The 22,759-nt window shown below is 35.5% G+C and overlaps 1 long non-coding RNA gene and 1 pseudogene across 9 annotated transcripts in view; one reads left to right on the top strand and one right to left on the bottom strand.

Moving 5' to 3' along the window:
• The window catches only part of LOC143227871 (Na(+)/H(+) exchanger beta-like), a 74,886-nt pseudogene that overhangs the window by 35,233 nt on the left and 16,894 nt on the right, over nucleotides 1–22,759 (top strand). The window contains exons 8-15 of the transcript XR_013015117.1: nucleotides 3,112–3,139; nucleotides 6,595–6,705; nucleotides 7,522–7,597; nucleotides 11,270–11,340; nucleotides 12,031–12,142; nucleotides 13,694–13,775; nucleotides 15,825–15,920; nucleotides 17,764–17,885. The product of XR_013015117.1 is annotated as a Na(+)/H(+) exchanger beta-like (transcript). The remainder of the gene's footprint in view (nucleotides 1–3,111; nucleotides 3,140–6,594; nucleotides 6,706–7,521; nucleotides 7,598–11,269; nucleotides 11,341–12,030; nucleotides 12,143–13,693; nucleotides 13,776–15,824; nucleotides 15,921–17,763; nucleotides 17,886–22,759) is intronic.
• Nucleotides 17,156–22,759, bottom strand: part of LOC143227873 (uncharacterized) — a 30,526-nt gene continuing 24,922 nt past the window's right edge. For 4 of the 8 annotated variants that reach the window (XR_013015123.1, XR_013015119.1, XR_013015122.1 and 1 more), the window contains 2 exons: nucleotides 20,998–21,186; nucleotides 18,912–19,120 (listed from right to left, as the gene is read on the bottom strand). This is a non-coding gene — a long non-coding RNA (uncharacterized LOC143227873). Of the gene's footprint in view, nucleotides 19,121–20,997; nucleotides 21,187–22,759 lie in introns of all 8 variants that reach the window. The other 4 variants (XR_013015120.1, XR_013015121.1, XR_013015125.1 and 1 more) reach the window with 3 other exon arrangements.

Here is a 22,759-nt window from a genome sequence, read left to right as displayed (position 1 = left end):
CTTAAACTAGTCTTGAAGTATTCAGTATAATAAAGTGTTTTAAAAGAATGGTTCTATGTGGTCCAAAATTACTTAAACTAGTCTTGAAGTATTCAGTATAATAAAGTGTTTTAAAAGAATGGTTCTGTGTGGTCCAAAACTACTTAAACTAGTCTTGAAGTATTCAGTATAATAAAGTGTTTTAAAAGAATGGTTCTGTGTGGTCCAAAACTACTTAAACTAGTCTTGAAGTATTCAGTATAATAAAGTGTTTTAAAAGAATGGTTCTGTGTGGTCCAAAACTACTTAAACTAGTCTTGAAGTATTCAGTATAATAAAGTGTTTTAAAAGAATGGTTCTATGTGGTCCAAAATTACTTAAACTAGTCTTGAAGTATTCAGTATAATAAAGTGTTTTAAAAGAATGGTTCTGTGTGGTCCAAAACTACTTAAACTAGTCTTGAAGTATTCAGTATAATAAAGTGTTTTAAAAGAATGGTTCTGTGTGGTCCAAAACTACTTAAACTAGTCTTGAAGTATTCAGTATAATAAAGTGTTTTAAAGAATGGTTCTATGTGGTCCAAAACTACTTAAACTAGTCTTGTAGTATTCAGTATAATAAAGTGTTTTAAAAGAATGGTTCTATGTGGTCCAAAATTACTTAAACTAGTCTTGAAGTATTCAGTATAATAAAGTGTTTTAAAAATGAATGGTTCTATGTGGTCCAAAATTACTTAAACTAGTCTTGAAGTATTCAGTATAATAAAGTGTTTTAAAAGAATGGTTCTGTGTGGTCCAAAACTACTTAAACTAGTCTTGAAGTATTCAGTATAATAAAGTGTTTTAAAAGAATGGTTCTGTGTGGTCCAAAACTACTTAAACTAGTCTTGAAGTATTCAGTATAATAAAGTGTTTTAAAAGAATGGTTCTGTGTGGTCCAAAACTACTTAAACTAGTCTTGAAGTATTCAGTATAATAAAGCGTTTTAAAAGAATGGTTCTGTGTGGTCCAAAACTACTTAAACTAGTCTTGAAGTATTCAGTATAATAAAGTGTTTTAAAAGAATGGTTCTATGTGGTCCAAAATTACTTAAACTAGTCTTGAAGTATTCAGTATAATAAAGTGTTTTAAAAGAATGGTTCTGTGTGGTCCAAAACTACTTAAACTAGTCTTGAAGTATTCAGTATAATAAAGTGTTTTAAAAGAATGGTTCTGTGTGGTCCAAAATTATTAAACTAGTCTTGAAGTATTCAGTATAATAAAGTGTTTTAAAAGAATGGTTCTGTGTGGTCCAAAATTATTAAACTAGTCTTGAAGTATTCAGTATAATAAAGTGTTTTAAAAGAATGGTTCTATGTGGTCCAAAATTATTAAACTAGTCTTGAAGTATTCAGTATAATAAAGTGTTTTAAAATAATGGTTCTGTGTGGTCCAAAACTACTTAAACTAGTCTTGAAGTATTCAGTATAATAAAGTGTTTTAAAAGAATGGTTCTGTGTGGTCCAAAACTACTTAAACTAGTCTTGAAGTATTCAGTATAATAAAGTGTTTTAAAAGAATGGTTCTATGTGGTCCAAAACTACTTAAACTAGTCTTGAAGTATTCAGTATAATAAAGTGTTTTAAAAGAATGGTTCTGTGTGGTCCAAAATTATTTCAACTAGAGCTGAGGTTTTCAATATAATAAAGGTTTTCATTATTTATAGAAATATATACCATTATACAAAACAAAAATCGTAATACCAAACCCGAGAATTTTTGGCTTAGTTTGTAAGGTTTCGATTGTTTGTTTGTTTTGTTGTTAAACATAAAGCTACACAATGGACTTTTTATACTATGCCCATAACGGGTACCAAAAATAAACATGCTCGCCCTTTTAACCGTGGGAGCGTTATAATGTCACGGTAAATCCTACTAGTTGTCGGTAAAAGAGTAGCCCAAGAGTTGACGATTGGTGGTGATGACTAGCTGCCTTCCCTCTAGTCTTACATGCTAAATTAGGGAGGGCGAGCGCAGGTAGCCCTTGTTTAGCTTTGCGCGATTTTCAAAAAGAAACAGTCCATTTCCGCAACTGACAAGTATGATACAACGTCAAGCTAATTAACCCTAAAACGTGTTTAACCAAACCCCTTTGTCAACAAACAGAAAACCCAGTTAAAGTGATCTTGAAATACTGCAGGAAGAACACGTGCGAAATAAAGAGTTGGGGTAAAAATGTGAAGAACTTTCCTATCAAATCTGGTTCGAAACCTGTCGGTCGTTGTTCAGGAGATTGATTCCAATACTACTGGGACAAAAATGAATATATGTTAGTGATTATTTTAATTAGGAATTTGTTCAGTATAGTGAAAACTCCCAGTGAAGTGTCTGGCTGCAAAATACATTGGTAGGTAGTTAAAAACAAGATTAGCACTTGGTGTGTTTTCAGACACGTTTGCAAACTTTTATTTAAGAAAACAGATAGCGTATTTATATTCAATTTAAGTATGTATTTATAGACTTTATAATAATGAAATGGAAAACAAAATATAGACTTGAAATGTCTTGTTCTTTGGTTTTTTTACTCGTACCTCTGATCAACTCTGCATCAAATAATAGGAGAGCCAACAAAATATCCAGTTAATCTATTTTTGTAATAACTTATTACTGTGTTGCTCAAAGCACCATCTTCCTACGGTATTGTTGTCGTATTGTTTTCTTTTTACATTATCTTACTTTGAAACTGTTATCAAAGTGACGGCTCGTCACGGCCAGGTGGTTAAAGCGCTCGACTCGTAATCTGAGGTCGCGGGTTCGAACCCCCGTCACACCAAACATACTCGACCTTTCAGCCATGATAACGTTATACTGTGACGGTCAATCCCACTATTCGTTGGTAAAAGAGTAGCCCAAGAGCTGGTAGTGGGTGGTGATGACTAGCTGCCTTCCCTCTAGTCTTACACTGCTAAATTAGGGACGGCTAGCGCAGATAGCCCTCGTGTAGCTTTGCGCGAAATTAAAAAACAAACAAACAAGGTGTCAGGATATGTTTCTTGGTCTTGTCATATAACTTGTTCTAACAAGAGTTTTAACTTACTCTGTTCGGTTTTAGTATGTTTCAATACAGACATATTATATTTGATTATTTTTTACAGGGTACCCTAATAAATTGCTTCCTTATAGGTGAGTCACAGCTTCTATTATTTACCCATATGCAAGTTAAGTTGGTTCGGTAGACTTTTTCTTTAGATATAAGTCATAAAATATACGTTGTCCACAAAGTTTTTATGAAGTAAAAATGAACAGTAAAACACGAACTATTGATCGATATTTAAACTTTTACAAATTCATATTTGTAGTATACATATAACATGTTTTCTATGTTTTAAATATCCAGTTTATAAAGTTTCTGGTCCATTTATGTTTCCGGTAACTACGTAAAGCAACTGAAAGGAATCTAAATTTTCAACCTAAGTACTGATACTGAAATCATCCAGTGTAATTCTGTATATTCGTATTTTGTTTTCCATTTAATGTATCACTAAAACCTTTTCCTCTCTAATTGTTTCGTTTATATTCCTTTCACGTGTAATCGTATGCGCGTGTCTAACTCACCTTTGCATGCACCTAATTATTTGGTGGAAGAAGACTCAGGTGCATGATACCAGATGTACGTGATTAGTGCCTTCTCCGACTAATAACTTTCGACTTGAAGGTTTCTGAAATGTTATTGTCTCTTCAGTAAAATGAATACTCTAACAACAACGTCAAAAGATTTAGAGCATGATATGTCTGGTTTGATGTGCCCAATATATTTATGAACGTAAAAATTATTTTCTTGAATAAACAAAACAAAAGAAAAAAAAACGTTCGTGAGATGTTTTCCACCGGGAAATATTTTGTATATTGTTATACCTTCAAATATAAAAACTGACACTGGTACGTTTAGTTAATGTTTCACAAGAATAAATATAGAAATCACACTTTTTAAAATTCATAAATATTGAATTTACCGAATTAAAAAGAGTTTTAAAGATAGCATAGAATAAGTTACATTTTTATAATCTGCGGATATTTCATACTTTTATTCTCGTGCACATTGCTTATATAACAGTAAGCGGTGTGTTAAGACAGTATATGAAGTCGGATGGCTGTGGTTCGTAAAAAAATTGCTGTCAGTAGCAAACTAATGACAGCCTAAAAATAATTAATTGCTGTTAACAACACACGTGCCCTAAAACTCTCCGGAAACGCAGGTGTTTATGATAAAGTCAATTGCACACTTGTTGATACATTTATTTTCATGTGCTAAACGTGATGATAGTGATATAAATAAATCCCTCTTTCCTTGTGAAATGTCCTCGTATAAAATGCCTTACATCAGGGTTTAGAACATCGTGTGATTTCAAATAATCACTATCATATTTAAGGGACATCTCTGAACGACTAGACCTGACATAGATGAAGCTAACACGTGGAATATCCAGAGAAATTTCAGTTTGCGATTTAGTTACATAGATAATTTGGATTAATAACCACAGACGAGTCTCATAAATAGTAAGTATCTTGATAACCCTAGAAGGGGGAAGATTTTGGATTAAAGTATAAAGGACAACTGCTAACCACTCCCCCTTATTCCTGATGATGAGAAACCCATTTGAAGTAAAAATTAAAGTTTTAATGCCTAAACCAGTCGTCTTGAGAATACAATCGTTATTCGTACATAACAATAAAAACAAAAGTGCGCGTTAATAGTTTGGTTTGGATATTCGCGTAAAGTTATGCAAGGGCTGTTTTTATATAGCCGTCCATAATTTTGAACTGATAGACTATTGGGAATACATCCTATTACCAACACCCATCACCAACTCTTAGTATGTTCTGATAAAATATTTTTCTTATATATATATATATATATATATATATATATATGTCCATTACCCATAACAATAAGATGCCAACTGCAATTTTTCGTTTTCGGAAACGAGATGTGAACTATGAGCCATTAGGTCTACAGACCATCATGCTAATCACTGAACAAGGCCGGCTCACGTTTTAATGGAACTTGTATGTAAATTGTAACTGTGTGATTTGTATGTGAATTTAAGCTTTTCTAGCAAAGCATCCTCACCGTTTTATTTATGTAAATGTTAGTAAGAAACTTACAAAAATATTTTGGTAAAGTCCATTGCCTTTTGTAAAGTAATTTTTCTCTGTAACATATTTTTCAGTACTACACTGAAAAAATGCCCGAAAGTCGTATTTACAATAATTTCAGTTCCAGTTTCAAGAGCACAAGATGTGATATTTGCATGACATACATAACGTTTGTATTTCATGTTGAATTTAAGGCCTTTAGAAGTTATTGGAAAACGTTAAAATCCAAACAAACGAACAGAAGGAACATTATGTATACGACACTTCGTTCTTCTAATTTTAACTCCTTTCATTGTCGTGTATATATTGAAGGACTTTCATTAAGGGTTCTTGAATGACCTAATGGTTAGGGCACTCACCTTCCATTCTGCGTATTCTGCCTGTCACATTATAACACCCCCAATGCCACTACTCGTTAGTGAAAAATAATACAAGAGTTCGATGTAGGTGGTGTTGACTAGATGCTTTTCTTGTGGTTTATCACTTCAAAATGTTTCCCCCCTGAAATAGCGTAAGTCTTCGGATTTACGAAGCTAAAATCAGGGGTTCGATTCCCGTCGGTGGACACAGCAGATAGCCCGATATGGCTTTGTTATAAGAAAAACGTAAACATACTCACTTCAAAATTATGGACGGCTAGAGCAGATATATCTTGAGTAGCTAGGCAAAAAATTCAAGAAGACAAACAAAACATCACTTATCAGACCTCAACCAACGAAAGACAAATAGCTAAAGAAATTTTATCATTGTTTCTACTTGGTGTAGACTTTCGTAACTGTCATGAGCATGTTGAAAATTGTTCTTACAACAAACTAAGGTCCCAATTGAGTGGACCTTAACAAAGAAGTCTTTCTGAGAGGACTTTTCATCAACACTAAAACAACATTTTGGGACTTGCATTGCAACTCCCAAAGCAAAAAATTTAACCCTAAACTTATTCAAAGTTTTATATGATAATGATACGTATTTTATATTGTTCATAGTTTATACTAAAATAGTTAGGGTGGATGCTTTACCCGCAATCTGACGGTCGCGGATTCGAATCTCCGTCCCACCAAACATGCTCGCCCTTTCAGCCGTGGGGACGGTCAATGCAACTATTCCTTGAAAAAAAAAAAAGCCCAAAAGTTGGACAGTCGATGATGACGACTAGCTGTCACCCACTGTTAAATTAGGGACAGCTAGAGTAGTTAACCCTCGTGCAGTTTTGCGTGAAATTCAAAATCCAAATCCACCAAGACATGGCGATTTCTGCACAATAGACTAAACGTTTATGGGTTAGAAAACACCAGAATATCTTTTATGAGACTGTGATATTAAAACGTATATATTGATGAATCAAAGCAATGATGTTTAGTCAGTGTTTAATAGATAAATATATCTTCCCTGCTACAATAGGAATACATATCGTTATTTATTATGAAAATGATTGAACAATTACAAGAACAACCATTGTAATCTGTGAACTTCATTTTTTTTAGGCCTAAGTCTTTATGGTCTTTCGGAATGTGGAGCTATGGGAGATACCGAACTTTTTGATCATCGAGTGCCTTGTATTTAGTGCCCTAATATCAGCTGTCGATCCAGTGGCGGTGGGTGTTTTTTTGTTTGTTTGATCTGGCAGAAATAATAAAATTATGCGCAGTTTGTATGTACAATAAAACTTATCGTAAGACAAAACTTCAAACTTTTTTTCCTTTTGTTTGTTTGATGGAAGAATAGTTGTATCATAACGTAAAGGTAATATGCATTCAAGAAAACCAAAATTGTTTAGTGTGACAGAATTCGGCAAAGATGACACTGTTTGGTTTATATTTAACTCGGGACGCACTTTGTGTGTCCACAAGCATTTGTTGGTTGACCGCACTTTCCAACATGTTAAAGTCATTGGATGTAATATTAAAGTTGCAGTCTTGCAAACAGTGTTGAAGAATGCCCGACTGATTATATACTGTAATTTGCGCATGCTCTTTGATTCTTGAGCTCAAACAATGAACTATAGAGACCACATAGCCAAGACTACACCTTGAATATGCACATTTCTAGATGGCATAAAAGTGATGCGTTTTAGCAATCCTGGTTTTGAAATAATAACATATATGAAAGGTAAGAACTTAGAGTTTACATGAATAGTCATTTTTAATATTTTTTTCTGTTGATTGATAGTAAACGTTTTATTGTTGAAGGATGCACTAAGATGAGTGATATGTAAGACTAAACTACATACCCGGCTTAAAGTTGAAACCAAGAAAGATATTGTTAAACGTAAATTATGAACACGATAATGAACAGTAAATATAACCAGTAGTGCATTACTTTATACAGACAGACGTTAATTAGTAGTCAATTATAGTTTCTGAAAATAAGTTGTTGTTTTTCCTATTTGTTTTATTTATTGTCTTGTCCAGGTGCTAGCCATCTTTCAAGAAATTGGAGTAAATAAAGTTCTGTATTTTTTGGTGTTTGGAGAATCTTTATTAAACGGTAAGTTTGATTTGTTTTTCTTTTCGAACATAGCGACTTTTTAATCAGTAATGTGATGTAAACATATTAGCCCATCGCTAGTACAGCGGTAAGTCTACGGATTTACAACGCTAAAATCAGGGTTCGATTCCCCTCAGTGGGCTCAGCAGATAGCCCGATGTGGCTTTGCTATAAAAAAACAACAACATCTAGTTGAAAAAATTCTGCGATTTATAAGTGGAGGGATTTTCTTATTCAAGTACAAACGGTTAAAAATTAATGTGCATTCACTAGGCCTGTTTTGTTTTTTCCATCTAGGTTCAAACTTACACGTAGACAGATTAGACAGTTGCTTAGGGCGACAAATTTAAGAACATCGAAAGAAAGCGTGAACAAAAAAAATTGATGAATTACTTTTTATTTTAATTCTGTAATGTAGGAGCGTCAATTCCACTACACCAGATCGACAAACCAATCAAGATTATACGACTGATCACATGATTAATGACGTAACTAATACGGAGGCGATCATGTTGAGTTGGGAGCAGTAAAAAACAAAAAGCTGCCTAAAGCAGTGCTACACCTTAATGTACTCTGTTTCTATTTTCTATTGTACATTTTAAATTAACTGTCTAGCTGTAGTTTTTGGTAGGTATTCGGGCATATGATTGTTCATTGTTTCAGATAATATGATTGTGATTCTACGGTTCTTTATTAGCGACACAAGTTCCAACAATGAGTGGTCTTCTTGGATTTATTGAAAAGGATACTTATTTATTTTCTTCATTTCATATATAAACAAACACGTGGATATATTTGTTTGCCTCTCCTCGAACAAGAGACAAAATAAGATGGCGTGTGTGTTAGGATTAGTACATCTGAGATGATGTGTGTACATTAGGCCTAATATGTTTACTTGTGTGTTTGTGTTCGCTTGTGTTTTCTTGTAGAGTAAAGCCACATCGGGCTATCTGCTAAGCCCACCGATGGGAATCGAACCCATGATTTTAGCGTTGTAAATTCATAGACATACCGCTGTACTAGCGGGGGGACTTTTCAACTTCAGAAACAAACCAAGTTTCGTTTGATAAAATAATAACGTAATCTCACTGTAGCACAAAATTCATAATAATACTTGCGCGAACGCGTACAAATGCTTAAAAATTCCTAATATTACAAAATACATATTTCAAGCGAAATTCGTAAGCGTATGAAATAAAAATGTATTTTGTTGTTCGTTACCCAAATTATTACGTTTACGTACTTTTGCTGGACCCTTTAAGACTTTGTGTTACAACTGTGCACATATTTTTTGCATTTCTTAAATACACTATTCTTTTCATATATCAGGGAGGCCCGGCATGGTCAGGTGGTTAAGGTACTTGAGCCGTAATCTTAGGGTCGCGGGTTCGATTCCCCGTCACACCAAACATGCTCTCCCTTTCAGCCGTGAGGGCGCTATAATGTGGCGGTGGGTAATGATGATTAGTTGCCTTCCCTCTAATCTTACACTGATAAATTAGGGCCAGCTAGTACAGATAGCGCTCGTGCAGCTTTGCGCGAAATTCAAAACAAACCAAGCCAATTCGTCAGGCACTCGTTTGGACACTGTAAATGAGACGTAATCTAATCATATCTTACCGTATTTGCTCAAAAACTGTTTCCTTGTTGTGTGTTCAAAGATATGTTATTAGAGGCTATCAGAGGAAGGAATTCTGTGGTACTACGAAAAAGCTCCACAAACCACTGGAGAAAGACTGACACAAAAGAATTGGAAAGTTTGATTTTTGAATTTCATGCAAAGCTACAAGAGGGCTATCTACGCTAGCCATCCCTAATTTATCAGTGTAAGACTAGAGGGAAGGCAGCTAGTCATCACCACCCACCGCCAACTCTTGGGCCACTCTTTTACCATCGAATAGTAGGATTGACCATCACAATATAAACTCCCTCACGGCTGAAAGGGCGAGCATGTTTGGTGGGACGGGGATTCGAACCCACGACCCTCGGATTACGATTCGAGTCCCTTAACCCCCTGGCCATGCCGGGTCCCAATTAAAAAAGGCTTGAGAAATGCCGATTGCGACTGACCGGTTCTCTTAGCTGGATAGGAAACGGTTATCTCCATCCATATACCTTACGAAAGAAGTTTTAAGAAGTTGGTTCTGGCAGCCGACAATTAGATAAAATAAAATACCACTTATTTAAAACATAAACAGTAAATTACGGCTTCTGCGGCGCTTAAGGCATAGACTCTTAATACTGACCGACTAGAAGAAAGTAGTAGGCCTAATGGATCGCGCATTTTAATTTTATAAATTGATCGTAGAGTACAATTTGAGTCGCACAATTCAACTACGAGACGTGGTATAATGGTGTGGGTGAAGTTTCTTGAAATGACGTCGGAGCTTCTGATTCTTATAAGAGTGATTAACATATGAAAGTTGTTGCCGCTTCTTGTCATCCTTGTTGATGAGGGTTCTTTTTAAACGATAATACAACAATCTACCGCGCTTTTTCATGTCTGAACTTTCTTTAGAATGGACTTTAATGTTCATTCGCCATCAAAGGTTAGGAAATTTCTTAACGTAGTCAAAAGTCATGAGAAATTGAGAAATTATTCCTTGACCTGAAAGAGTCGTGGAAGAAATTCACTCTTTTTCTATCTCTTCTCACGTTTGTTTTTAGCTCAAAACCTGCACAAACAACTATTATTCACAAGTGTATGATATATTAGTATATTTTTATATAATTTTAGTCAGCCACCTTGTGTTATGTGGTTATAATCATCTAATTCGTTATATTTTGATAATAGTTTTGGTCAAATATTTTTTTCATAAATAAAAATGCAACGCTTCATTTTATTGTCTACAAACAAGTTCCGTTGTCCTTGTTTTAATGTCGTTTTCAGCAGTTACACAAACTGAAATATCTATTGAAGTTTCTACTACTATCTATAACCCGGTCAAAAGCTAATTTGGGCCCCAACATGGCCAGGTGGTTAAGGCATTCGACTCGTAATCTGAGGGTCGCGGGTTCGAATCTCCGTCACACCAAACATGCCTGCCCTTTCAACCGTTGGGGCGTTATTAAGTTACGATCAATCCCACTATTCGTTGGTAAAAGAGTAGCCCAAGAGTTGGCGGTGAGTGGTTATGACTTGCTACCTTCCCTCTAGTCTTATATTGCTAAATTATGGATGGCTAGCGCAGATAGCCCTTGAGTAGCTTTGCATGAAATTCGAAAAAACCAAATAAAGTTAAATTGGTGTTTAATGCGATGAATTACGTACAAACGTTAGATATCAGTATCTCGTGCACGTGCAGGTCTATAAAATGTGTAATATTGCCGAGAAAGTTAAGAAAAGTAATTGTTAGAAAGTGCATGGACCCTGAATGACAGAATAATAATTTTAATGGTATGATTTTGTTCAGTTACTTAAAGATCTCACAGTTAAAGTGTTTAGACTTCGTTGTTTGACAGTGAAGGAATTAAAGATGTATTCTTCTCGTCTGTTTTCAGTCTTAGAATTTTAATTTAGTGTTCGGTAAAAAGCGACTTAGTTCTTAGAAATGTTTATTTTTGCTATCGTACGTTATGTACATTTAATTCGTGAAGAGCGGAGGTTCGTCACTCACTTGTTACGCTCTGAGAAATAATTAATTATTCATGATGTGGTTTTCTTGTTTCCAGATGCCAGCACTGTTGTCTTATACACGATGATGGTGGGTTTGTCTTCATCTTCTCATGTGACAGTACATCAGGCGAGTACATAATTATGTTTTCAAATAGTTTGCTCACGTTAGAGTTATTGCATGTAGTCCAGTACGCTACCATACAATATTTTAAATTGATTTCTGTTCCAAATCTTACCGTATATATGCTCTTTAAGTTTTATTGTTAACATTATTATTGTTTTGTATTCAGTGGTGGCGTCACGGGGTGATGGTGGTATAGGGGGATTTGCCCCCCCTCCCAGTAAATATTTTTAAAATACCGAAGGACTAAATATGCAGAACCTGTTTGTTAGAAAGTGAAAAGATTGGTCCTTTAACGACACACAGAATTGGGTTACTGCGTTTGAAACAAATAGTCCCTCCAAACACAAACAACATATGCTTCCCCCATAAAGAGGCTTTCTCCTACACTTATCTTCCTCTCCCCTTACTGAGAGAAATCTGGTGCCGCCACTGTTTTAATAATAAGGTAACAAGGTATTACTTACGTAGGTTTTGTGTTTTAATAATAAAGTAACAAGATATTACTTACGTAGGTTTTTTGTGTTTTAATAACGTAACAAGGTATTACTTACGTAGGTTGTTTTGTGTTTTAATGACGTAACAAGGTATTACTTACGTAGGTTGTTTTGTGTTTTAATAATAACGTTATATTATCAGTTATGTGTTCTGATCATGTCCTCATTGTGTCACTCTTCTTCGTGAACATTTTAATAGATTGGCCTCGGGATTGCTGCTTTTCTCTGCGTCAGTTTGGGTGGTTTGATTATTGGAATCTTCATGGGAATAGTCACTGCTCTTATCACCAAACATACTCAGGAAGTTAGAGGTATGTCCAGAAATTAACCATTCTGTGGTCATGAAAAAAATTCATTACCGATATTTCGTAGCTAAAATACTGAACCTTTTTTCGTACTCACTAAGACATTAGGCGGTGCTTGACACGTGGAATACAGGATTCCAAAACGAAGACAAAATTGTAAGAGAAAGTTGATAGAAAGCACAATACTGTAACACCTAAAATAAACTTGTTCTCATGCGCGTTTTTCCAGGTGGGTTAAAGCGTTCGACCCGTAAAACTCGGGTTCGAATCCCGGGCACACCAAACATGCTCATTCCTCTCAGCCGTGGGGACGTTATAATGTGCGGTCAATCCCACTATTCTTTGAAAAAGGAGTAGCCCAAGAGTTGGCGGTGGGTGGTGATGACTAGCTGCTTTCCCTCTAGTCTTACACTGCTAAATTAGGGACGGCTAGCGCAGATAGCCCTCGTGTAGCTTTGCGCGAAATTCAAAACAAACCTCAGAATTTACCAGTATTGTTGATGTTATAAAAGCAAAGCCACGGTTTGACGAAGCAAAGTAAGTTAAAATGGGCAGCAACTGGTTACTTCAGAGTGACACTTGTATAAACGGACTTTGAGGACTAATGTACGAACGTAACTCAGGCAGAGAGGACGTTTTGAAATACTTGAGTTTAGTTAGGAGCTGAAGACGTAAGCTGGAAGAACAGATTTCGAAATGTCGTACTTTCTATCTGCCCCCAGTGGCTCAGCAGTTGAGTGAGAAGACGTACAACGCTGAAAACGGGTATTTTATACCCGTAGCTTTGTGCTTAAAAACAAAGTCACTCCCCAGTTGTCAGTTGTTATATATCTTGCTCCTTCTAAATCAATTGTTTATGGTAGCAGGTTATGTTACACCTCCATCTTGCAGAAATATCTGGAATAGTTTGAGAACGTTAAAGAGTAGCGGTTTGAACGTTTAGGGTAAATCGAATATTATATTGAAAATATGAAAAACCAAAACACAAAATCCTTTGTTATAATTTTTCTCTACTTGATGTGAATGAACCTACATCTGAAAATTTTATCTGGAATTTTACTTGTTTTATATATTGTAAAACACACATCAAAACTGCATCTTTTACGTTCAACATATATATGCAAGTCAACCAAATTCAAAATGCGTACGTATGTGGGAACACAACATTGTGAAAAACATTTTTCACAGTTTCTGAGCAGTTCGCAAAGAGATTTTTAGTAAGTTGTTATTACTTTGTACAACATTAAAGCCCCTCTCTGGTAGAGCAGTAAGTCTACGGATTTACAACGCTAAAATCAGGGGTTCGATTCCCCTCGGTGGACTCCGCAGATATCCCGATGCGACTTTGCTATAACAAAACACACGTACATCATTCAAATATACTGAACAAACAAACGCGAGGAATATTTTAAGTTTTATTAATAGAGAACTAACGTGCACTGATTAAATAAAATTGCGTATTTTAAATCTGTTGGTAATAGATGGTACGACAAACTTATTAATCTGGATATGTCCATTGGAATAAAACTTGATTTCATTCCTTCTCCATATTGCCAGTGGTGGAACCCTTGGCCTTGCTGGGTATTGCCTATTTGTCCTATCTCTTAGCTGAGATGATTCATTTCTCTGGAATTATAAGGTAAAAGTGATTCATTTTGTTTAACAAACTAAACTTGTTAATTATCTTTCTTTGATTTTAATTCGCCGCGAAACAGGCATTGATCAATTATTTTTATTTTACTATAAATTATTATATGTATTAAATAACGTATATTTGTAAGCTCCATTACTGGTATATATTTGAAGGTTAAAATTTATATTTATTCTCACATGTAATTAGATGTATATAGCTAAGGACGGGATATTTTCATTGTAATGATACATAATGCTTATGTTTTTCTCACTGTTCGTTGTTTTTAGTGCAAAGATGTAGAATGTGTTGCCTGCGCTCTGATGTAGAATGTGTTGCCTGCGCTCTGTCAATAGGAGGAATCGAGACTCAACATTTAGTATTATAAATCTTCAAATTCATTCCGGAGCAATCAGTTTTACGATATTTTATGACCGTATATGAAAGCAACTGTATCATCACACTTCGTTTCTCGAAATAGAAGTCATAAAACCCAAAATGTATTTATCTAAATTGAATTGTTCTATGATTATCTGCCCATTACGATTTTAGTGACTGGAGTGCAAAGAGACCGTGAGTGATACGATGAAACCTTGTAGGTGTAGTGAGTGTTGGTATAATAAGCTAATGTAAAGGCGTAGTGTGGGATCACCTGGCCTAGAATCAAGTTGTATAAAATTTATCATGAGATATATCAGTTCAATTTTAGATTTAAATTGTTTCTGACTTAATGTTATTTTCTCTTATATCATCTACGTTTTTTAAATAAAAAACAAACTTTTTAAATAAACGGAGACTCTAAATTACGAAACCACGAAATATGTTTTCCAGTTTTGTTGTCTCTACACTTCACTTTATAATTTCAGTACATAGACTAACAAAAAATATTAGGCTATATTTTGTTGCTAAGCGACGTAACGTAAAAGCCACTGTTGGAACGTAGTATTATCGAAACGCATTGATTTTTCTATACTTTATGAACTGTTAATGTAAGATATTTTTACCAATAATTATTATGTGAATACGTCACGAATTAATTTCATAAGTGATCTTAAATTTGATTGGCTGACAAAGGAATTGGTCCGACATGGCCAGGTTGTTAAGGCACTCGACTCGTAATCTGAGGTTCGCGAGTTCGAATCCCCATCACACCAAACATGATCGCCCTTTCAGCCGTGGGGGCGTTATAATGTTACGACCAATTCCAGTATTCGTTAGTAAAAGAGTAGCCCAATAATTGGTGGTTGGTGGCGATGACTAGGTAGCTACCTTCCCTCTAACACTGCTAAATTAGGGACAGCTAGTGCAGATAGCCCTCGTGTTGCTTTTCGCGAAATTCAAAACAAACCAAACCAACAAAGGAATTTACCAACATCTGACTGTCTCGACTGCACGTTTTTGTCTCCTTGTTGGTTTGTTTATAATTAAGCACGAAGCTACACAGTGGGCCGTCTGTGCTGTGCCCACCACGGGTATCGAAACCCTGTTTCTAGCGTTTCAAGTCTTCAAACAATACCACTGAGCCACTGGAGAGCCTTCTTATTGATTAAGCTTGATTTCGCAAAATTTATTTATTTCCGTTGGGTATGAAATGTGAGGTTAAAGTATAATATGGGGTTGTGGTACTAGTCCCTTCATTTTTCACGGACTATACACTAATCTATATAATAAGGTTCGATGTTTGTATGTGTATATCACGTGACTTTTTCCAAACCGTTTAAATGGTGCCAAATTTGTATTATAGCGGTCCTGTAACTGTGCGCCAAGGGTTCGCTAGTTGTGGCACAACTTATACATCGAACGTAATAGTTACTCATCTCCCAAAAGTACCCGTTGATTTGGGCACATTATAAGAGATGCGGTAAAATCCTATAATTTGATCTAAGAAGTGCAGTCAAAACGTTTGCGATGGTTGTTGTTCAATAACTTGCCTTCATTCTGGTCTGCCCTTCAAATTTAGGGACGGCTATCGCAGATAACTCTCGTGTATCTTTGCGCTAAATCCAACAGACAAAGTCATAATTTAAACCACGTTTTGCTTAAATTTTACTTCCTTAGTATTATAGCCTGCGGTCTCGTGCAAGCCCAATATGCGTTCTTCAACATATCCAGAAAGACGTACACAACTGTGAAATACTTCAGTAAAATGCTAAGGTGAGTTGCGTTTTTATTACTACTGCTTATTATCTTTCCAAAAAATATGAAATAATGCTCCAAATATGTTGAATTAATACATAATTATAAAGAAGTTTAAATTAGGACCATGTAATTATTTTTATTGATTCATCAATTGAAGGATGTTACTTATAGGTAGCCTACCCCTTTTATAACTTCCCAATATATATTTTAAGAAAAGCTCTGAATAAAGATCTTTTCAAGTATGAATTGAAGAAAACCTTGTATCACTTTATTTATTTTTAATATCAACCACCATAGTGGTTCATAATTGAGATCGTCCAAGAATTTCACAGTATTGCTGTTAGGATACACGGGCAAAACTTCATTTGTTTTAGAAACAATCAAGATCTTCCATCTCAGTAGTTAAGGCTGCTAAAGTATTAGTAATAATAAAAACGTTGATTTTTTTGATTGTTAGACAAAATTCACCCATTTGTGTTTCATCATAACAGTGTTCACACAAAGTTTATAAAATTCTTAATAGAAGATACAGACAAAAACCATCTTAAAAACAGACATGTTCTTGAAACAACACTCAAGATCTTCGATGTCAATGCCTGAGGCTGCTAAGATATTGATAATAGCAAAAGAAAAAATACTTTTCCTACATGTTAGACAAAATTCGTCCATTTTTTTCTTCATATAATATTATAATTTGTATTATTCTTCTTTCACAAGCGTACAGAAAAAACAGCTGAGTATATTTTATTCAAACTTACCTAAAAAACTTGTGATGGTCATAAGGCTATTTCTTTGTTGATTCTTGAAAGAGATTTTATAAGTACTATCATTGCTACTGGCCATATCTCTTCGAAGCCATTCAACACCGTTATACTGATTGGAAATGCTTAGTTTGTACTAATTAGAAACGTTTCGTTTTATTAGAGTAAATAATGTGTATGTTTATAAGTGGCTCCAGCATTATTATTATTCATTACAATTTTATAAGACGCTACATAAACAATGGCGATGAATATTTTGCTAGAATTTGGCTAGTAGTAACGAATGTAATGTTGAGTACAAGGTAGTTTTAAAATTCATTGAAACACCTTTGTTATGTATTTTAAATTTATCCCAAACGAGTCTCCGATTTATTATGTTGCGTATTCAATTTAAAATAGCCTCAGATTGAATTAAATTTAAATTTAGAAGTTAATTAAATTCAGAGATGTATCTCATTTATGATGTTTGCCAACAAGATTCCTACACGATTTTCTTTTTAAACACAAATGTATATTTTAATATACAAATAGTAACACAATTTATAATAACGGTTATTACAAACAATAATGAGTCTTCTATCTGGTCTGGAACTGAATATTTTTATCGACGGTTCATGATAAGTGAATTAATTTCGAATTTATATCTGTACAATTCATTTAACAGGTGTATATTTATCTTCTTACCAAGGTCGGATTAAAGGTTTTATTGGCCCTAGGCTTTTCAACTTATAGAGGTCACCTGGAAACAGAACCTTTACGTGCAATATAGTCATAGCTTGAGAGCCCCCTAATTGGTGTGAGGCCCTGGCTTTCAGCTCGATAAACTCGTGCCCTAATCCGGAGTTGCTTTTCACAGCTGAAGTTATTCAATGTCTTCGTAGTAACCTGTAGTCTTGTGGACTTAGAACCTCTATAAATATGAGAAGAATTCTAATAAATGAACTTCTACGGTAGTCATGTGTTACGATAAATGTATATGTGTTTATAATCGCCTCTAACGTATTCTGTAGTCTGATTTTTGTTTTCACATTTCTCGTAAACATTTTATTGGTTACTGTATCTAATGTCTCTATGTTTTGTTTTGTTTATTTTTACAGCGCTGTGTGTGATACAATAATCTTTCTCTTCCTTGGGATGGTTTTAGTAAACGATCGACATGTTTGGCAAACAGGATTTGTTCTTTGGTCAACGTTCCTTTGCCTCTTAATTCGATTTTTTAGTAAGTACGTCTAGACTACTCAATAAAATGTGTATGTGTGTTTTCTTATAGCAATGCCATATCGGACTATCTGCAGAGTTCACCGAGGGGAATCGAACCCCTGATTTTAGCGTTGTAAATCCGTAGACTTACCGCTGTACCCGCGGTAAAATAACCAAGAATACACCGAAGCATGACTTATTACTGAAACTTCCATTACCTGCCACCTCCCAGTGGAAAAATGGTAAATCTACAGTCCTATTACGCTAAAAATTCAGGTTTCGATACTACTCGTAGCGGGTACAGCAGGGATAGTCTGTTGCAGTTTCCCAAAGTGAAAGCCGCGACTCCCCTGGGAGCCGCCAAAAATGGGCCGAAAACAATAATGCTAAATTAATTTCATTTCTATTTAAACAATAAGCTGATAAAAATTATGATGAATTATTTAAATGATACAATGTGTTACTGTCTTTTCGGTCACCATGCTAAAATATTTGGGAAGGGGACATTTTAAAGTCGCATTTTAAGACATTTTAATAATTTGGGTCCTCAAACTAAGGGAGCCTAAGACTAAAAGAATTTGGGAACCACCGGCCTATTGTATAGCTTCATGTTTAATAACATACATATCCCCGTCGCACCAAACATGCTCGCCCGTTCAGCCGTGGGGGCGTTATAATGTGACGGTCAATCCCACTATTCGTTTGTAAAAGAGTTGGCGGTGGGTGGTGATGACTAGCTGCCTTCCCTCTAGTCTTACACTGCTACATTAGGGACGGCTAGCGCAGATAGCCCTCATGTAGCTTTACGCGAAATTCAAAACAAACAAAACTTAATAACATGCAAATAGCAAACGTTTTTATATCTTTGCATAAAACCATTTTGGAAGACAAGTGTGTACCAGTTTCGTTTAGTCGTAGAGAATGCGCCGGTAATTTATTAGTACAGCCAATGAACGGTATCGTGTTAGTCTGATAATAAATCAAAGAAATTAGAAGTTATACAACAAAATCATATCGTGTTCATAAAACATTGAATCATGAAAAGAGTCCTAACAGAACTTAATATTATTAAGTTCCTCTTTAATTTCAAACTCGACATGATGTTTCAAATGAAAGCAAAACTGGAGAAACCGGATAAACTAATAAGGATGATTAATTACTGGGGAATCTCCCGTATCAAGATGTCTTCTTGGTTCACTCGGGTTCCTCAACTCCTCATATCTTCCAAAATCTAGACACTCGATTGGAAATAATCTGTGAATAAATAAAAAAAACAAACTGGCCACGAATTTCTATTTGACTAATCTTAACAAAATGTAGTTTATCAAATATCAGTTGCTATTTTAAACAAACCTGGAGTTATTCACTAGTCTATAAAAGTTGTTAACAACGTCACGTTATGATATATATATAAAGACACGTGACCCGCTTTGCGTTTAGTAATTTTCATAATATTTAATTTGATCTTTCAGCCATCTGGTGGAATATCCTCTTTCTAGATTAATGATTGCTGTGTTGTTGTTGTTTTTTTTTTTTTAGCTTATTGCATCTTTCAGAGAATAGAAAGTTTACTTCTGTAACATCACAGAACATTAAACGACATTCATTTCTATGTTTAGCAGCTTCTTTAGGATAAAAATAACTAGGAAGTATCCCTTGTCAACACGCTGTATAGCTGTACCGTGAAAATTGTTCGACTGAGGTCGTAAAACAGCTATACCCAGACATTTTCTAGAATCCCAGGTTGGTACACATGCAGAGTTATTATATATATACACAAATATAATAACCGTTACTTCCAGCAAATAATGAGAGAATGCTTGAAAACGGATGAAATTACATCCTATGGGAACCGTTTTCATTGCCTGTGCTACACGCTTAACAAAGGGTAATAATGTCTTACACACAGGCGATACGAGGATAGGCTTCCACGTGGAAACGGAAAACAATTTGAGATTCAAACTGTGCTTTAGGTTACGAGTTCAGCACTGTCATCGACTGTCGAGTTATGAGCATGTTAATAGACGTTTTACTGTAAGTGTTTTGTTAAAACAAATGTGTCAGAGATATTTTTGTTTCGGCACGAGTCAAGTTCAGTCGTTTCACTACAATCACGTTGCAGGTTCGACTTTACGTAGTTTGACCAAATAACAGTATCTACAGAATAGAATGATGTAGTTTCGATCCGTCTTCGGATTCCGTCTTGATTGAATTCTATTTATTCTAGAAGGTTCCACTGTTACATGTTAGTTCGCGCAGGTATTTCTTGGCCGATGAGATAAAAAACAAACTACAGTCTCAAAGCCAAACTAGTTTGTTGTGTTTTTTTTTTCATCTTCACTTCGAATGATACGTTTCGGTGTGGTTATAATGTGGTCGCGGTTAATTACGAAGCTACATAATGGGCTATCTGTACTCAGTCCACCACGGGTATCGAAACCGATTTTTAGCATTGTAAGTCCACAGATGTACCGCTGTGCCACTGAGGGACAAAACCATTTTGTCCAATGATAACAATTAATAAAACAGGGAAGTGTTTAATTAAAAACGAAAAAGATGAGAGATAAAACACGTCATAATTTTTAATGATGGTGCCCGGTATCAAAGGGACATAGTGAGTTGTCTCTGAAATACTACTACCAATAAATGTCCGAGCAATGGTAGGAATATGTAAAATGACCATAGTTCAGGGAGTGTCTACTTTGGTTAGATATAGTTAAAGGATAACAACCACTAATTTTTAACACTTAACAAGATAAAGGGTTACCAGTCAGAAGAACTGGTCACTACAAGAGCTTTGTCTGACCCTTCTGAAATCAAATAACGGTATTAACACTTAGTTTGTTTGTACACAGCTGAAAATGTACGTGTTCAGCGGCACGAAACTCGAACATTGGACCTTACAGTTCGTATACAAGCTAACCGCAAAGTTACGAGCATGTTCTTAGCGTAACTTGTAAAGTCCTCACTATTCATTTTTATATTGAAGAGAGTCAAAATTATAAACCTTTTACGCTTCTTAAATCAACAGTCATCTCAAGTTATGCTAGGAGGAGGGGAGCACTATTGTTGATTTTATACATTACGACGTCATGCAATTGATATCCTTTCAATAGAGGTATAGTACTCACTTTAGTATTGTTGGGTTTCCAGAAGCTTTAAGGATAAAGCGACGAAGCGCTCGTCTGATTTCGTTTTCTCACGCTAGGGCTCACCAGTTATAGTTGAACAAACATATAATATCTCCCCAGTTTGTTTGGATAGTTTCATACGTCCTGCTAAACATGTCGTTGAATACACTGCAGGAATATATTGACAACCTAAGGATAAGTAAAAAAACAAACTTGCTCGAAAATCTTTCAAAGTGATTATGGAGAACAAGGTATTTTAAAAACGCAATAGTTAGATAATTCAGTACGAAATTAAGGCTGGTAATAACACATCTTGTGCACCCTCATGTTTACTTTTACGATTGCATCATCAAAATATAAAGAAAAGCTAGGTGTCAAGCTGGTTTGTTTTGAATTTTGCGCAAAGATGCACGAGGGCTATCTGCGCTAGCCGTCCCTAATTTAGCAGTTGTAAGACTAGAGGAAAGGGCAGCTAGTAATTACCACCCACCGCCAACTCTTGGGCTATTTTACCAACGAATAGTGGGATTGACCATCACATTATAACATCCTCACGGCTGAAAAGGCGAGCATGTTTGGTGTAACGGGGATCCTAATACTGTGACCATCAGATTACAAGTCGAGCGTCCTAACCACCTGGACATGCCGGGCCTTTGCTGAAAACCTCTACTAGAGGACTCAGCAGATAGCCCGATGTTGCTTGTGGCTTTGCTATAAGAAAACACACACACACACACACAGACCTCTACCGATGATTTAAAAGAAAATTTAAGTCATAACCATTCTGAAGTACCTCATATTTGTTGCAATTTGATCTTTGAAAAGAAAACAATATGGAATCCTAAATAGCTGCAGCATTTGAAATTCTTTTAGCCAGGATTAGAGTAAATGAATCTATGATACTTTTATTTTCTTCTTTATTAGCTTATATTTTATGTGCCAGTATGGGGCACGCGTATACCAGATTCGGTTTTGTTACTCATCAGGATAACTCCCAGCCTACCCTCAAATTCAAATTTTTTTTAAGCACGAGCAGAGTAAATTAATCTATGAAACTTTGGGCGTAGTCAAATTCCTCGGTCGAAAGGGTTGTACTTTATGGGTCCAAAACCCTAGTTAGATCTCAAATCGGTCAGGAGATGACGGAGTTACGAACCATTCCATGAACCGCTATGCTGCAGGTAAACAAAAAAAATCTAATATGTAAACAACGTTGTGTAGACATATTTATTGCAGTAAATATAAAATTCATACAGACAGTATTGTTTTGTTTGTTGTCGGGGGATATTTTGTGCACGTGCTGAGACGTTCTCCGAGACATGCGTATCGGAAGTGAGTTTCTCCGTTACTCCCAGTTCCAAACGACCCGGCATGGCCAGGTGGTTAAGGCACTTGATTCGTACTCAGAGGGTCGCGGGTTCGAATCCCCGTAATACCAAACATACTCCCAATCGTGGGAACGTTGTAATGTGACGGTCAAGCCCACTGTTTGTTGGTTAAAATAGTAGGCCAAGAGTTGGCGGTGAGTGGTGATGACTAGCTGCTTTCCCTCCAGTCTTACATGCTAAATTAGGGACGGCTAGCAAAGATATCCCTCGTGTAACTTTGCGCGAAATTCAAAACGAACAATGTCAATGATATTTATATACTTATCAAAACGAATGGGAATAAAGTTAGAAGTATTCATATATTAGAAATATTCACATATTTTTATTTATAAATTTATTTTGAAGGATTCGTAGCAACTCTGCAACCAAAAGGT

Source organism: Tachypleus tridentatus, chromosome 10 (assembly GCF_004210375.1).
Source record: "Tachypleus tridentatus isolate NWPU-2018 chromosome 10, ASM421037v1, whole genome shotgun sequence".
NCBI lineage: Eukaryota > Metazoa > Arthropoda > Merostomata > Xiphosura > Limulidae > Tachypleus > Tachypleus tridentatus.
The sequence above is the reverse complement of the archived record's forward strand: the minus strand, read 5'-3'. Positions and strand labels throughout refer to the sequence as shown.